This window comes from Monodelphis domestica, chromosome X (genome assembly GCF_027887165.1).
Source record: "Monodelphis domestica isolate mMonDom1 chromosome X, mMonDom1.pri, whole genome shotgun sequence".
NCBI classification, from domain to species: Eukaryota; Metazoa; Chordata; class Mammalia; order Didelphimorphia; family Didelphidae; genus Monodelphis; species Monodelphis domestica.
Window position 1 is genome coordinate 52373756 of NC_077235.1, and position 17614 is coordinate 52391369.

The following is a 17614-nucleotide window of genomic DNA, read 5'->3' on the forward strand; positions in this document are numbered from 1 at the left end:
AACATTATGAAAGCCACTTTGATAGGAAGGCAAAGAGAAGGCATGAAAGAAATGGGCTAAAAGGCCAGAAAGGGAAGGGGGGAAACATTATGAAGGGTTTTCAAAGACTGTATTATTTGCCACCAACACATTTCAAGATTAGGAATATGTTGATTGAGGAGGGAGGAAGGATATTCTAACTATGCAGAACAGGATGAATGAAGGCAGAAAAAAATGTCAAGAGTGCTACCATTTAAGAGTTGGAAGGAAAACAAATAGTTAAACCCAAAATAGTTTGGCAGGGAGGGCTCTAGCAGTTGGAGGGATGAGGAAAGGTCACCTAGTCATAGTCATGCAGAAGGGGTGCTTGAGGGCTCTGTCTTAAAAGGAAGAGAGGGAGTGCATTTCAGGCCTGGGGGCCAGCCAGTGCAAAGGCAGGATGAGATGAGTGTCTTAATGAGGAATGGAGAGAAGGTCCCTTTGGATAGATTTGCTGAGTGCACAGGAGAAGAAGTAACCTTTAATAATATCACAAAGGTAGATTATCAGGTTGTGTGTGTGTGGGGGGCTTTAATGGCCTCAACAGAAGAGTTTATATTTTCTCCTTGAGGCAACTAGAAGCCAAAGAGAGATTTGATTTGAGTAGGAAATTCACCTGGTCAGATTTCCTTTTAAGGAACATTACTTTGGATTAAAATGGACTGAAGTAGGGAGAATCTATTCAGGGAGCTGTGGTAAGGGCTAAGAGGGACTGATGACCTGAACTAGGATGGTGACAATGAGTGTAGAGAAGAGCTATTATGGAATAGACATAATAGAGGTAGGTAAGTCAACCAGACCCTTTATTTGATGGAGAAGGAAACTGAGGCTGAGAAGTGAAATGACTTGTCTAAGTGCACACAGGCAGTAGATAGCAGAACTGGGATTCATACTCATGCTCTAAAAAAGCCTTTCTGAGTTTCTCCAAGTCACTTAAAGGGTTTTAATGAGGAAAGCATTTTTAAAATAGTATATGGAAATGTGAATCTTTATTCCAACCACATACAGAATCTCTATTTACTAGGAAATGAGAGCGAAACTACAGTACCCAGAACGCCTTCTGACCCTCGGGTCTCTCCGTAGGGAAGTGGACTCCATCTCCCGAAATCCTCCCTGCTTAGTAGAGGCCTCTCCACCAATCCCCAGGCCAGATGTGCTCCAAAAGCTCTGCCTCTCGCGCCCCGGAGAACTACACTTCCCAGGGGGCGGCGGCGAAAAGCCTAGGCTTCCCTAGTGACCAGCGGCCAATGGCAGAAGGAGAAGCGGCTGGCGGGCCCGTGGAGGCGGAGGCGGCGGCAACGGCCGGGGCCGGGCCGAAACACCGGAGCCTGGAGTGGCTCGAGGCGAGCCCGAGGCCTCGAGCGGCCGCCAGTAGGGTCGGAACGTCGGGGCCGAAGGCTGCCTACCAACCGTCAGGCCTACTCTGGTCGCCGCAGATGTACAAGGGCTATCTCTTCGAAAGCTGTGCAGTGCTGGAGGTCAGTCAGGGGACTGAGGGAGGGGCTCGAGACCCGCGGGGCCAGGTGGGAAGGGCTTCCGTACCTTGCCCCGCCCCTTGTCGCACCGCCCCCTTCTCGCACCGCGGGAACAGAGGGACGTACTCTATGCTGCCCCGCCCTCCTTTGCTCACGTGCTCAAAGACTTGAGACACCTCTGAGGAACCTCAGAAGTGTGACTTGTCCCCTGCCATTCCAGTTTGCACCCGAAGGCCCCAGAGAGCAAGACACTTCCTCAAATCTCACAGCTACGTCTAGGGACTGAGGCTTTCAATTCCAGCCCCACAGTTGGCTCCAAACTTTTTGCCCTTCAGTACCCTCCTCCTTGGTGCTCCCTGAAAGTTCTGTTAGTCCTTAATACAGGCTGCTTCCCCTCTCCCTCCCTCCTGCCGGCCCCCAGGGCCAATAAGTACAAAAGTTCCTTTTTTGTCCCTTCCTGCCACTTGTAGTTCAGCCTCGGACCACTCTCATTCTTAAGCCTGTGCTGTACCTAGCTTCAAGCTACTCTTCCTTCTTAAAGTGTTCATTATGTGACTTAGTTTCCATCTTCACCTCAACCACCCAGCACTCCTATTAAAGAACTCGATTCATTGGCTTCAGTGTCCTTCCCAAGCCACCCTTAGTTTCCTTTCCTTTAACATGCCCACATCTCATGATCTCCATTCTTACTCCACTTCAATTATTTGTAGGGTTGGACACACCGTAACATGTAAATCTCAGTGACCTCCTTTATTCTGAATTATGCTTGGTGAGCATATCGATTAGTCTTCCTGTTTCTCCCTCTTAACTCACTTCAAAACCCAAAGCAATTCTTTATAGTCACTGGGCCATCTGGTCCCTCTATTCTTTCTTCCAGGGCATCACCTTTGCCCTTGTCTCATTTTCAAAGGCCCAACCCTTGACCCTATGTTTGGTTGACTAGGCCCAATATATATTAACAGGTTGCACTAGATGGCCATTGAAGGGCCTCCTGCTCCCAAATTCTGTGAATTCCAAGTCCTTTGCCCCGTATACTCTTCTTACTGTTTACCTTCTGTTCTCTTCTCATTCATTAGCAATTCCACCCCACCATTCAATTGAAACTGCTCTCTCCATGGTTACTGACTGTATCAACTGATAAATCCAATGGCCATTCCTCAGTCCTTTTCCTATTTGATCTCCCACACTGGAGAGACCCCCTATTCCCCTACTCCTTTCTGGTCTTATATTACTGGACTTTCCTGGTTTCCCCCCTCCATTTCTAACTTCTTTCTAAGTCTCCTTAGCTGGCCCTTTATCTATCTCCCATCCAATAATTGGAGGGATTTGTCAAAATACTGTCATGGGCTTTCTTCTCATCTTTCACTTTGTCCCCTCACTTAGTGTTTTCATAAACTCCCATGGGTTCAATTATTTCTATGCAGATAACTCCCACCTTTCAATGTCCATTTCTTTCCTGAACTTAAGTCATCCATTACCTAGAAACCCCATAGACACCTCAAATTCAACATATTTAAAACCTGACTTGTTATCTTGTGCCCCCCCCCACTCACTAGTCACCCCTCTCTTACTGGAGAAGGCATAACCGTCCAACTGGTTATCCAGATTCGTAACCTTGAAGTTGGCTGAGATTTCTTCCCTCACACTTGATATCCTCTCAATTACAAAGTCTTTCTTGTGCATTCTACTTTTACAACATCTAACCTTCTAATTACATTGCAATTCTTTTGGGCTTGGTCCTCATTACTTCTCATCTGGGCTCTTGTAGTAGCTTTCTAATTGATCTCCTTGCCACACATCCAGCCCCTCCCCAACTCACCCTTCCTAGACCTATAAACATCCTGTTCCTAGGGCACAAGGAGGGCCAGAATACTTCTCCATCAAAAAGCAAATAAAAAATTTTAAAAAAATTGACTTGATTTCTTGTTGTTTCTGGAATAAAATTTAAATTCCTCCACCCAATACCTTGATTTTCCATGTATGGCCCCAGCCTAACATCTCAGACTTATTTTATATTACTACCTTTCATGTAGAGTTGCTGGAAATCAACATCCCATTCCCCAAACTCCAAGCATACCCTCCACAACTTGTTCTCTGCTCCTAGAATGTATTGCTTCATCATCCTTTCTTCTTAGAATCTCCAACTTTCTTCCGGGGTTTGCTTTAATACCACCTCCAGCATGAAGTACTTCATATATACACATATATGTATACACTCACATATATCCTTCATAACCCCTAGTAATTTATCAAGTCACCTTCCTTTTTACTTGTCTATCTTACAGAGCAAGCTCCCTTCCCTCCTCTCACCTAGTAGAATGTAAGGGTTTGCAAAGTGCTTTTCTTGACTTGTACAGGATCATACAATTACAAATCAGTCAACAAACATTTATTAAGCACCTAAAGAAGCCTCATCTATAACATGGAATTCATAATAGTACCTTCTCCTTAGGTCTATTGTGAGGATCAAAAGAAATAATATCTATAAAGCACATAGAAAACCCTAAAATGTTACAGAAATATTAAGCTATTATTTCTTTTGCTCTGATTTTCTCTTTTAGCCTTGAGTATACATGGGGATCATACACATCCTTTCTACTTGTCTCTTTCCTTCCCCAGCCCCCCAAGGAGGGGTGAGTAAATAAAAGGAAAAGAGAGAGAACGAGAGAACATTGTTAAATATTTTTGTGGTTGAGACTGAAATATATTAATTAGGTAGTTGCAGGGATTTAATTTTCTAAAATCCCAAAATGAATTACAAAAGTAAATGGAATTTATGGTAGTTTATTTACAATAGAGGGAAGATATTAAGGAATGAGAGAAAAGGGGAGAGAGAGAGAGAGAGAGAGAGAGAGAGAGAGAGAGAGAGAGAGAGAGAGAGAGAGAGAGAGAGAGATCGATCTCGATCGATCGATCAATGGATCCATCTCTGGCTTCTTCTGATATCAGTTAGAATTTCTAAGCCCCAGCCAAGGGAAAAGAGTTGATGGGCCTTTCTAGGAGGTTTAGACTTCTGAGAAAGGCCGGGTCACTAAGTCACCCTTTCACTCACCAAGGTGACCGTCTAAATGGAAAAGTAGTCTGAGGTCTCCTGCATGAGTTCCTCCAGGGGTCCAGTTTCTCCAGTCCAACTTCCAGTCAGAGAATCCTCCATCCAACAGGAATCTTCAATTAAATATATCTCTTCTGGCCTCTGGTCCTCTTTTTAAAGATCTTTTTCTCTTATGTCACCTCCCCTAAATTTCATGTCTACCAATCACAGCAGATGCTTTTCTCCAAGACTGCCCTCTCTTTAGTCCACACCTTCTTTGGTTAGATTATATCTTTTTGGGTTACTTAACACCTTTTTTGGTTAGTTTACCTTTTGTAGTTAAAATGGGTAGATCTACTTAAAATACTGAGTTATCACCTTTTGGGGATTAAAATCTAAAAATAGATTGGATTAATCCCAATAAAGGAAGAGCTAAGTACCTTCATTGTTACCATCAGAGGATTGCAATTTAATCTTCAGGATGAAGGAAGAGCTAAGTATCTTCATTGTTACACTCAAGGGATTACAATTTAATCTTCACAATAAAGGAAGATCTTCATTGTTAAAAATCAGGAGATAGTGAAATCCAATCTTCACAACATCAAAGGCATTTTTTCATTGGCCCTATGGTGCCAAGGCAGATTGGATAGGTTGGAGCCCTTGTACTCCAGGGTCTGCTGTTCAAGACAGAAAACAGTGCTAGAAGCTTATGTATAGAGGATCTCCCAACAGCACATAAAGGTGAATGTCTAGGCAGGCAACATTAAGCATTGATATTTGTAATCGTGTATTTATGTGTATTTATGTACACATATGTACAATATTTAAGGTAAATGCATTTTGTAGATGTGGGTGGGTACATCTGTAAAAGTTTCAAATACCCAGACAGGGTATACTGTTCTCAGCTTTGACTCATCACCATCCTACAATGTTAGAGGTAGAAGGGACCTTATATTACCTAGGAGATCTGTAGACAGGAAGCAACTTGCTCAAGGTAACATAGCAAAGTAAAGGTCAAAGTGAGGCTCCAACATTGATTTGGGGACCCTGGAATCTAGTCCTCTTTTTACTGGGTTATGGGATGTTCAGGGAGAACTAGATCCTCTGGTGTGAAGGTTTGCTGAGCTATTTTTAGAGCTGCTCATCCCACTTGGGTGTCCATCTTTCACTCAACTCTCACCTGTGACTCCAAGAAGGCATAGCATACTCATTTCTCCTGGGCTTCTGGCTATGATAAGGTTAGAGGAGAGAAGAAGAGACTCTCCTGAAATGGGAGATCAGTTTTTCTTGTTGAGTCCTCCGCGTCACCATGTGCTTGCTCTAAGACAGCTCCCAAATGACAGCAGTGGCTTGCCTGTGCTCCTGCTTAAACTGAACTGTAGTTATAGTCAAGACAAATTCATTTCAATTTAGAAAATCTTGCATGTTCTGTGGGCCACATCTCAGAAGGTTTGGGGCCCTGGCAGCAGGATTGTCTTTACATGTGGAAATCTTGCCTATCCTTTAAGACCCAGATCAGATGCCAACTTTCTCCTCCCTCCTTGCACGAGAAAGAGTCCTTGCATTGGAACCATACAACTTAGCTTCAAGCCCAAACTCTGCTCCTTAGTACTTGTGTTACTTTGGGAAAGTCATTTAATGTCCTTGGGCCTCAATTTCTTCCACTGTCAAAAGAGAGGATTCAAAGGGACTTTGGAGGTGTTTTAACTTGAAATACATCATCCTTCCTTGGAATTGATCTCTCCCACTCTAGTAGGACCTCTTCTATGCTCTATCATCAAAAGAAGACTATTACTTGGGTTTAAGTGCCCTCTCATTCCCAATAGACTATTACTTCCTTGAAAGCTGCATACTAGAAAGCAGGACACCTGGATCCAAATACTAGCTGATTCACCTTAACCTCTTGGAGACTCAGTTTCCTCCTCTAAAAAAATGAGGGTATATCTGATGAAGGCATTCCTTTTAAGGAAGTAAGAAATCTATACAAATGCCATGGAAATGGACATGAAGGGGGGGAAGCCCTGGCAGCAACCAGACCAATAACAGTGTAGTATTGAGTAGAGTGGTACAGCTGAGGAGCTTGAAGGTCCCAGGTAAATAGTCTCAGGTTAGGAACTGAGGCCACAAAGAGAAAAGAAGAGCCAGACCAGTATTTTAAAAAATTTTATTGTTCATCTAGAGATAGCCCAAAATGAATGAGTAACATTATAGCAACTGTAAGCAGAGACTCAGAAAAAAATGGATTTTTCCATAAATATATTACACATCTGGTCAAAATGAACAAGAAATTTAAAAAAATCAAATAAAAGTTTTGGAAGAAAGAATTGGAAGAAGGATAAATAGCTTTGAAGAGAAGTCCATGAAAACTAGAATAGACAAAATAGAAATGACTCCATGAGACAGCAAAAAAAAAAAGCTGGAAAACAGATTAAGGAGAAATCATTTAAGAAATCACTGGAATCCCCTGAAAACCATGACTTTTTAAAAAACTCTTACTTTCTTAGTGACAGCTCTTAAGACAGAAGAGCAAGGGCTAGGCAGTTAGGGTTAAATGACTTGCCCAGAGTCACACAGTTAGGAAGTCTCTAAGGCCAAATTTGAACCCAAATACTCCTAACTCCAGGTCTGGTGTTCTAGCCACTCTGTTACCTAGCTGCCCCTGTGATTTTTTACTTTATATTATTTTAATTTTTAAAATTATACATAGAAACATTTTTACTATCTTTTCTACCATTTTGTGATTCAGATTCTCTCCCTCCCCACAATAGTAAATGATATGTTATAAGTTATATCAATGCCTTCATGCAATATATATTTCCAAATTTCCAATGCTGTGATAGATCATTTTTTTCAAGCCTGAACCAGAGGGCAAATGAAGGTAGAAAGTATTCACCAATCACTTCACAAAAGGACCCTCAAAAGGAAAAGGCTCTAGCATATCCTGTCAAAAAAATCTAGATAAGAAAAAGAAAAAAATGCTATATCTCTCCAGAAAGAAACAGTGTAGATACCTACAACAATTAGCACCCAGCTTCTCCTCCAAAGGAGGATTGAGTGGGTGAGGGTACAGAATGGAATAGCAGTTCATTTAGAAAGATTAAACTCAACAGAAAATAAAGAGTGGGAATGGTGGTTAAGAGGAAAGGTAATACTGGGGATGATCTAGTTAGTTTTACAATTAAAACAAATGTACTTATCCTTAAAAAGGGGAGCAGTATTAAAAGAGGGAAAAAAGAAACATAATTAGAATCTAGGGAGAGTTCTTATCAATTGGGAAATGGCTGAGCAAATTGGGTTACTTGACTATAAAACAATATTACTGTGCTATAAGAAATGATGAAAGAGAATTTAAAGGAATCTTGGGAAGTAGGAAGTGATGAAGAATGAAATGGGGAGGACCAGGAGAACAATTTTTATAATTACGACAACATTGGAAAGAAAAATGACTTCAAAAGACTTAAGAACTCTGTTCAACCATGTTTTCAGAAGACCTAGGATGAAGCATGTCATCCAGCTCCTGACAGAGAGGTAATAGACACAATATACAGAAAGGAGGATCCATTTATGGACTGTGTGGCCTAATTTTTCTTGATCATACTTATTTGCCCCAAGGCTTTCCCCCCTTCATTTCCTCTCCGTTTTTAATTATCAAGGAAGGTTGGCTAAGTCTCGGGGTAGTTAGGAATAATGTTGCTAAGAAGAAAAGAGGGTCATTGAAATATTTTTTAAATCCATAAGAGACCCCAAAGTGCTGGGAGAAAAGGTGCCCATATGTACAAAAATGTTTATAACAACTCTTTTTGTGGTAGTAACAAAGAATTGGAAATTGAAGAGGTAGCCATCATTTGGGGAATGGCTAAACAAGTTATTGCATATAAATGTGATAGAATACTATTGTGCTTTAATAAATGAAAGGGATGGTTTTGGAGTAACTTGTGAAAACCTATATGAACTAATATAGAGTGAAGTGAGCAGAACCAGAAGAAATGGTGTCTCTAAGAATAGTAACGTTAAGACAAATAACTTAAAAAACATTTTTTGAATTAATTTAGTCAATTTAGAACATTATTCCTTGGTTAAAATAGTCACATTATTTCCCTCCCTCCCCTTTACCCACCCTACCCGCAGCCAACACCCAATTTCATTGGGGATTACTTGTGTCCTTGATAAGAACCTATTTCCATGTTGCTGTTAGCATTAGGATATTCATTTAGAGTCTCCATCCCCAACTATATCCCTTCAACCCATGTATTCAAGCAGTTGTTTTTCTATGTTTCTACTCCCACAGTTTTCCCTCTGAATGTGGATAGTGTTTTTTCTCATAGATCCCTCCAAGTTGTTCAGGGTCACTGCATTGACACTAATGGAGAAGTCCATTACATTTGATTGTGCCACACTGTATCAGTCTCTGTGTACAATGTTCTCCTGGTTCTGCTCCTCTCACTCTGCATCAATTCCTGGAGGTTGTTCCAGTCTCCATGGAATTCCTCCACTTTATTATTCCTTTTAGCACAATAGTATTCCATCACCAACAGATACCACAATTTGTTCAGCCATTCTCCAATTGAAGGGCATCCCCTCATTTTCCAATTTTTTGCCACCTCAAAGAGCACAGTGATGAATATTCTTGTACATGTCTTTTTCCTTATTATCTCTTTGAGGTACAAACCCAGCAGTGCTATGGCTGGATCAAAGGGCAGACAGACTTTTATCGCCCTTTGGGCATAGTTCCAAGTTGCCCTCCAGGATTGTTGGATCGATTCACAACTCCACCAGCAATGAATTAATGTCCCGACTTTGCCACATCAAACAACTTTGATAAACTTAAAAAGCTGAAGCAGGCAGATAACTAATTAATCAAAAAACCCAAAATTCAATTTAAAAAAGAATGCAAAAAATGCACAGATGAGAAAAAAGTTAGAAGAAAAACTTGATGAGAATGACTGTTTTGAAAATAGCATACAGAATTAACTGGTTTTTTTTAAAACAAAAGAAAGAAGTGTGAAGTGGTTTCGTTTAAAATCCTTCTGCCGTCTGTGTTTAGGGAAATGCTCATTTTTGGTATGTTTTCATTCAGATTTTTTTTTCAGAAATAAGTTCTGTTTTGGATATTTAATTTGAGATGCATATGGGATATCCTGCTAGAGACACAAATATAGATATATCTTATTTGCATGATCAGTTACTTGCAGGTCAGAGATGATCAGCTGAATCCATGGGAGCCCATGTCCTGGGCTATATAGAGAAGAAAACCTAACCAAAAGACCTGGGTTTCACTGAAGAAGGAGGGGTCAATCAGATAGAAGGAGAAGCGAGAGAGCAAAGCCTTAGAGGAGAAATTGAAATGCTCCAGAGATGTCAGAAACAATGCAGATTGAGTAAAGACTGCTAGATATGGCCATCAATGGATGTCTGGTAATTTGGAAAACAGATATTTCAACTGAGTGAAGTTTCAAGCCCGGTTCCAAGGACTTGAGAACTGAGTGGGAAGACAGAAGGTAGAAGTAAAGTGAATCAAAGGGCAGACATAGCTTTTTCTAGGTGCTTGAAAAGGAAAATGGACAGGAGGAAAGGTTGCTTAAGAGGATGATAGGATCCTGGGGAACTTTTCAGGATAGGAGACACCTGGATATATTTGTAGACTCTGGAGAAGGACTGGGCATATAGGGGAAAAATAAGCCTTGGCCCTGGCAAGTGATTCAAATGTAGAATTTGATACTATTTTATCAATAGAAAATGATATTAAATAAGACATTGCCCTCTCTGAAAGACTACTAGAATGTTCCACCTGCAGCTTAGATTCTGTGTTTTGCCCCTTCGTAAGAGTATTATCCTTTTAAAGAAGAAACTGTAAGGTTTTTTTCTCTGTTTTCCTAGTGCTTAGCACATTGTTGGTGTTTTGTTGTTCAGTTGTGTCCAACTCTAAGTCCCATGGACTTTGTCCATGAGGTTTTCTTGGCAAAGATACTGGAGTAGTTTGCCATTTTCTTCTCCAGCACACCTCTATTTTACAGATGGGAAACTGAGGCAAATGAGGTTTAAGTAACTTGCCCAGAGTCACACAGCTAGTAAGTATCTGAGGTTGGATTTGAACTCTGATCTTTCTTACCCCAGACCTGGTGCTCTATTCATTGTACCCTGATTTTCACATAGTGCTTAATAAATGCTTTTTTGTTCACATACACTGAAGATGTGAGTGTTTGGGAGGAATGAATGATTGTAGATAGCAGTCTATGGCAGGAGATGGGATCAGATGCACAAGTAGAGATGATAGCTTTGATGAGGGGAAAGGTCACCACTTCTTCAGAAACTGGAGCAAAGGAGGAGAAGCCATACAGAATCCCATCAGCAACAAAGGTACACTGAGGCAGAGCTCCAAGTATAGTCAGTTCATTAGGGAAAACAGTGGCCTCTAATAAATTGGATCCAAAACCTTCCTCACAGTCAAGGACCCCTTCTGCTTGAGGGTTGCAAATGTTTATACAGAACGATGAAAATAAAAATATATGACGTGGTACAATTTCTTATTGGTTACTTCTAGAAATGGGGAACTCCTCTGACTAGCTAAGGGCAATGCCCACCAACCAAGACTGTTTGGTCAGCTGGCCATTTCACAGGTCATCAATTAGTAATATTCTGTCAAGAGTATTAGGGGGAGCTTTCCTTGGGTCATAAAACTTTCCACAGGTCATGAGACCCTGTCAGCAAGGTCTTGGTCCTTCTGCAGGCCATCTGGCCACCTCAGGGGTTTGCTCAGCAACATTCTGGGGTTTTAGAACACTGGGACCAGGGTTAAGGGGCTCTTAGGAAGTTGTGGTTTTAAAACAAAGGTCACTTAGGAGTTGCAGTAGTTATTCATAGAGTTGAGAGGTGTTGCTAAGGCACTTGAATCTTATTTCAAGCATCACATACTTAGAATTGGGGGAGGGATCAGTGCTAATACAGCAGCACAAACTAAAATCTATATAACAGGTATACTTAATAAAGCATAAACCTATCCAAGTGCAATTAATATAATCAATGATACATGAAAAGTATCACCAACACATGGGTTAATTCTAACCTATATAACACTTATTTATACAGCATTTACTAACATAATTAATTCAAACAATACTATTTTGCTTAACTCACTAAATACAATCACTATACTCATTAAATCACAGTGAACTATGTAAATACTGATGAAAATGAATAGGGGTATCAGAATTATTTTCATAGCATCTACTATGTGCTAGGCACTGTGCTTGCTACTGGAGATAAATTTGCAAAGAATGGAATAATCCCCATTCATTTGGAGGTTACATTCCAGTTGTGGAAACAACAGGGACATGTATAAATATATACAGAAAAATACAATTCTAAGGGTCTTTAGGATAGTGAATAGAGAGATAAGGCAGAGCTTGTGATGAAAAAAATCCCTTTCTTTTCTCAGTAAAGTATGAGGTGAGGTCTTCTAGATTGGAGGGTGGAGGGTCAGCGACTAGGCTAGTGTTAGCAGATTGAAGAAAGAAGAGAAGGCTTAGAACAGCTGCTGAGAGTCAGAAGATAGTCTTGAGCATTGGGAAGAGTAAGAGTATTTTTCTGCTCTGAAAGTTATAGGGGGAATACACACTACCTTTGCAGTCAGGGGACCTGGATTCAAATTTTACCTCTGAAACTTTCTGTGTGATTGGAGCAAGCCACTTTACTAAACTTCTGAGCCTGTTTCCTCTTTTAAATAGGGGCACTAATTCATGCACTAGGGTCATTGTTCTTTGGTGATTGTAGGCCATTCACTAAACTTTAATAAAAATCATTTGTTTGTTACATTAAAAATCTCCTTCTTCCTCCCCTCCCAGCACTAGAGAAGGCATCATTTGACCAAAAGAATGTAAATGTAAAACTATGTCATGCATGTTTCTCTTTGTCAGTTCTTTCTTTGGAAGTTTACATCCACAGTTATTCTTTGTAAAGCGCTATTCACTTAGCCAGCTGGCCCTTTTTAAGCACTATGGGCTATGTACTGGGTTGAGAACTAAAAATAGAAAGGCATGCTCTCAAGGAGCTCACCATCTAATGGGGGATAAAGCATGAAAAGAACAGTGTGCATAAATGATATATAGATAATTGGTTTTCTTAAAAATTTAGACTTCCAAATTCTCGCCCTTGCTCTCTCCCCTACCCATTAAGAAGGCAAGCAATGTATCTATTACATATATGAAGTCATGCAAATTATTTCCATACAGAAAAGGTATATGTAGTGTCAATGGAAGGTAATCTCAAAGGGAAGAGACTAGCAGTTTGGAGCACTGAGGATGGACTTCTGCAGAAACAGGGCTTTGAGCTGAATCTGGGCAGAAGCTAGGAGTTGGAAGTGAGACTTGTAAATTAAGTGGATGGGGAGTATATAGTAGAAGAAGCCTAAGGAGGTAGAAAGCAGCCTGTTGTGAATAGACTTGATTGCCAATCAGGATTGTCTATTTGATCCTAAGGATAATAGGGAGCCCCTGTAGTTTATTGAATAGGGAGGTGATATGGTCAGATCAGTGCTTGAAGAAGACCATTTTAGCAGTTGAGTAGAGGATGAATTTAGAATGGAATTAGAAAGACCAATCAGAAGGCTCCTACAATAGTCGAGATCAGTGATGGTGAACCTTTTAGAGACTGAGTTCCCAAACTGCAACCCTCATGCCATATGTGCGCCCACCCCAGATAGGGGAGGAAAGAAGTACTCCCATTGGGCTGCTAGGCAGAGGGTTGGGTCATGTGAGAAATGTCCTCAGGCATGTGGAGATGGGGAAAGGAACTTCCACCTCCAGCATGCGTGCCATAGGTTTGCCAACATGGGTCTAGATGATAGATAATGAGAACCTGTACCAAGATGGTGGTGGCTGTATTTATGGTGAGTGCAAAAGGTGTTGCAAAGGTAAAAAAAAGACTTGCTTTCTGAACAGATAACTGCAAGGATGTCGGTGCCCTTGACAGTAATAGGAAAATTCAGAAAAGGAGAGCATTCGGGAAGGGAGAGGGGAAGATAATGAGTTTTGCTTTAGACACATCTAGTTTTATATACCTGTAGGGCATTCAGTTTGAATTGCAAAATATGTAGTTGCTAATATGGTACTGGAGCTCAGGAGAGGGAACAGGGATGGATATATAGATAATAGTTGAATTCATGGGAATTGGTGGAATTCATAGGAAGGTGGTATAGATCAGAGATGGACAAACTACCCCTTGTGGGCCAAATCTCTTCCTCCACCATTTTTGTAAGAGTGGTTTATTACTCTTAATTTTGGGGCTATATAAAAACAGGCAGTGGACTATAGATTGATGACCTTTGGTTCAGAAGGAGAAGAGGACTTAGGACTGAGCCTTGCGGGGCACCCCTCATTTAGTGAAAAAGAGCCTGCTAAAGCGCCAGTAAAGGAGATGGAGAAGGAGCGCTCAGACAGTTAGGAAAAGTACCAAGAGAGAATACCATGATAAAGGCTTAAAGAGGAGAATGTACCCAGGAGAAAGAAATGATCAGTTGTGTTATAGGCTACAGAGAGATCAAGAAGGATGAGGATTAAGAAAAGATCATTAGATTGGGCAAATAAGAGATTATATACTTTGGAGAGAGCAGTTTTAGTTAAATGATGAGTTTCAGAATCCAGATTACAGAGGGTTTAGAGGTGAGAGGAAAAACAGGAAGGGTGCCTAGTGGAAATGACCTCAAGGAGTTTAATTGAATAGGGGGTGAGGAGAAATATAGGATGATATCTGATAGAACTATTCAAATCAAGTGAGAGTTTTTTAAGGATAGGGGAGTCATGGGTATTTTTAGAGCCATGAAGAACTAGCAGCAAGTAGGGAGAATTTGAAGATTAGAGAGAGAGAGTAGTATGCTAGTGGGAGCAGTGTGCAAATGATAGGGGGATGGGATCAAGGGCACATATAGAAGGGATTAGCCACTTCAAGAAGTCAGGAATTGCCTTCGGGTTTTGGTATCTAGAACAGAGCTGTGCTATTGTGTTTTGAGATTCTGTTTGGGAAGATTTTAGCTGAGAGCTACTGAAAGCTGTGATAGAATTGAATGTATCTCGAGGGAACTGATGTTGTTGGTTAATTTCTTTTTTTAATGTCATGTAGATGTATTTTTCTACCAATCTGTCCCTAAGGACAACCTTGATTGAATTCAGCTGGTTACCCTATTTACAGACTATAGAATGAGCCTATACTATATTCTTGGCATTGTGCTATTATTTTTCTGCAGTTTAGTGACTTTTAGGATATGGTTCCAAGTTGAGATAGAGCTCTTAGTATGTGCAAGGCCCTGTGCTTTGTATGGTTATACAGATACAAGAGGGTTCCTACCCTCAAGACACCTCCATTCGAGTGAGAGAAGACAACTCCTAAAGGGAAGCTGGACAGTTGGGGTGGGCTCCCATGGCTAGGATGCCAGCAAGGAGGTGCCAAAGAGGTTGAGAAGTCAGGGGAATGAGTCTGTCAACATGGAATCTAGGAACCCCAAACTTATGGCCTAGTGGGATCTGGTGAACCCCAAGTTTTAGCACTAACCTATAGGTTGGAGACCCCAAAGTTTGTACTTGTTCCCTTTTCCCATGGGAATCTACCCTGAAGGGAATCCCAGGCTAGCAGTTTCAGACTGAGTGGAGGACCCTCAGGGGAATAGACAATCCACTTCAGGTGGAAGCTAAACCCAAGCCCAAGTTGAGTGACTCTTCATCTCCAGAAGTCTTTCCCAGTATATCACATCCTCCTTCAGAGGATCGAACTCAGGACCTTCAGCTTACAAGACTGATGCACTGTCTATAGCGCCAAAGAGTCCACTCTCCTTCGGTTTGGGCTTAGCTCCCACCTGAAGTGGATTGCCTATTCCCCTGACCGTCCCCCACTCAGTCTGAAACTGCTAACCTGGGATTCCCTTCAGGGTAGATTTCCATGGGAAAAGGGAACAAGTACAAACTTTGGGGTCTCCAAACTATAAGCTAGTCCTAAAACTTGGGGTTCACCAGATCCCACTAGGCCACAAGTTTGGGGTTCCTAGATCCCATGTTGACAAGTCTAATCCCCAAACAACAATCCTTTAAATATTTGAAGATACCCAACCTTTCTCCTCTAACTATTCTCTTCATGCAAAACATCTATAGTTCTTACAAGCAGTCCTTTAATGGCATGATAGACAGAGCATTCCTGATCTCTTTCCACTGAATACTTCCCACCTTACCAATGTCTTTCTTGAAATATGGTGCTAGAATAAGAGAGGAAAAAGAAATTGGAGGCATTAAAGTAGGCAAACAGGAAACGAAACTATCACTCCTTGCAAATGATATGATGGCATTCTTAGAGAATCCAAGAGAATCAATTAAAAAACTAGTTGAAATAACTAACAAAATTGGAGGATACAAAATAAATCCACACAAATTATCAACATTTCCATATATTTCCAACAAAGTCCAGCAGTAAGAGTTAGAAAGAGAAATTCGTTAAAAATTACTCTAGACAATATGAAATATTTGGGAATATATTTGCCAAGACAAACACAAGAATTAAATGAATACAATTACAAAACAGTTTTCACACAAGTAAAATTAAATCTAAACAGTTGAAATATGGTGCTAGAATTGAGCACAGTACACTAGATGCCATTTGACCAGGGCTGAGAGTACAGCAAAACTGTCATTCTACAAGCATTTATTACACTCCTACTATAAGCCAAGTACTGTGTTAAACACTGAAGATACAAAGAAAGACAAAGAACCATCCCTGCCCTCAAGGAACTCAATCTAATGGTCATTTCCCTCATTCTGAATCTAGCTTTTTGGGCCACTATATCATATAGATTTTGGGGGCAGCTAGATGGCTTAGTGAATAGAGCATGGGACCAGGAGTCAGGAAGACCTGAGTTTAGATCCAGTCTTAGATGACTTAGACCCTGGAGAGGTCACTTCATCTCTTTTGGCCTTAATCCACTGGAGAAGGATATGGCAAATCACTGCAGTACTTTGCTAAGAAAACCTCATGGACAGAATGATCCACTAGGTCACAAAGAGTTGGACACAGCTGAACAACAAAATCATATGACTGACTCATGTTGAGCTCAACTACTAAAATCTCTAGAACTTTTAAAGATTAACTGCTTTGTAGCTAAGCTCTCCTTTTCTTGTATTTCTGAAGTTTTTTTTTGTACTTAAGTGTAAGATTTGACTTTTATATCTACTACAGTTCATTTTGAAAGGCACCAGTGGCATAGTTGATGGAGAGCTGGCATCAGAATCAATAAGATACTGGCCTGGGTCCTATATATAACATATATTGGCTTCCTGACACTAGGTAAATTCATTTAATCTGCTGTTTCTTTAAGACTAATACTTGCAGAATAGTGTCAATTAGCATTGGGAGAGAGAATTTCCTCAGGTGGAGTTCCTTATTCCAGTGAAATTATAAGTCTGATCTCACCCCCCTCCAAAAATCATCACCTTTGATTTAGCACAATGTTTTATGTAGCTGCTTGAGTTCCTTTTAGATCTTGACTCCATTTTCAAGTTCATTTGCTGTCACTTCCAGGTTTATGTTTTCCACCAATTAGATAAGCTGACTATCTAATACCTTGGCCCAAATCATTGGTGAAAAAGATAAATAGAAGATGGCTAAGGGCAAACACTTGGGGTATTCTTTCTTTCCCCTTTAATGTCAATTGATTAATAACTATTCTTTTGGGTCTGTTCCTTCAATTAGATTTGAATCCATCTAACTATTATGATGAAAAAATTCCCTTTCTTTTCTCAGTAAAGTATGAGGTGAGGTCCTCTAGATTAGACGGTTGGGGATCAGGGACTAGGCTAGTGTCAGAGGTTTGAAGAAAGAAGAGAAGGCTTAGGACAGCTGCTGAGAGGCAGAGAATAGTCTAGGACATTAATCTGGGAAGAGTAAGAGAATTGCTTTATTGCTGTGAGAGTCATAGGGGGAATGCACACTAACTTTGCAGGGTGCGTTTTCTTCTTATCCACAAGGATACTTTGAGGTCCTTTATCAAATGCCTGGCTGAAATCAAGATAGAGATACACCTATGGAATTCCCCTGATTTGGTCTAGTAATTTGGCCA

General features: G+C 40.7%; 1 protein-coding gene across 5 annotated transcripts in view; it reads left to right on the forward strand.

Annotated features, from left to right (window-relative positions):
- The first annotated feature begins 1214 nt into the window (after window positions 1-1214).
- ENOX2 (ecto-NOX disulfide-thiol exchanger 2) overlaps window positions 1215-17614 on the forward strand; it is a 391463-nt gene continuing 375063 nt past the window's right edge. The window contains exon 1 of one of the 5 annotated variants that reach the window (XM_007507172.3): window positions 1215-1496. The gene's annotated coding sequence lies outside the window, so the exon portion shown is untranslated. The remainder of the gene's footprint in view (window positions 1497-17614) is intronic. The other 4 variants (XM_007507176.3, XM_056809184.1, XM_056809182.1 and 1 more) reach the window with 4 other exon arrangements.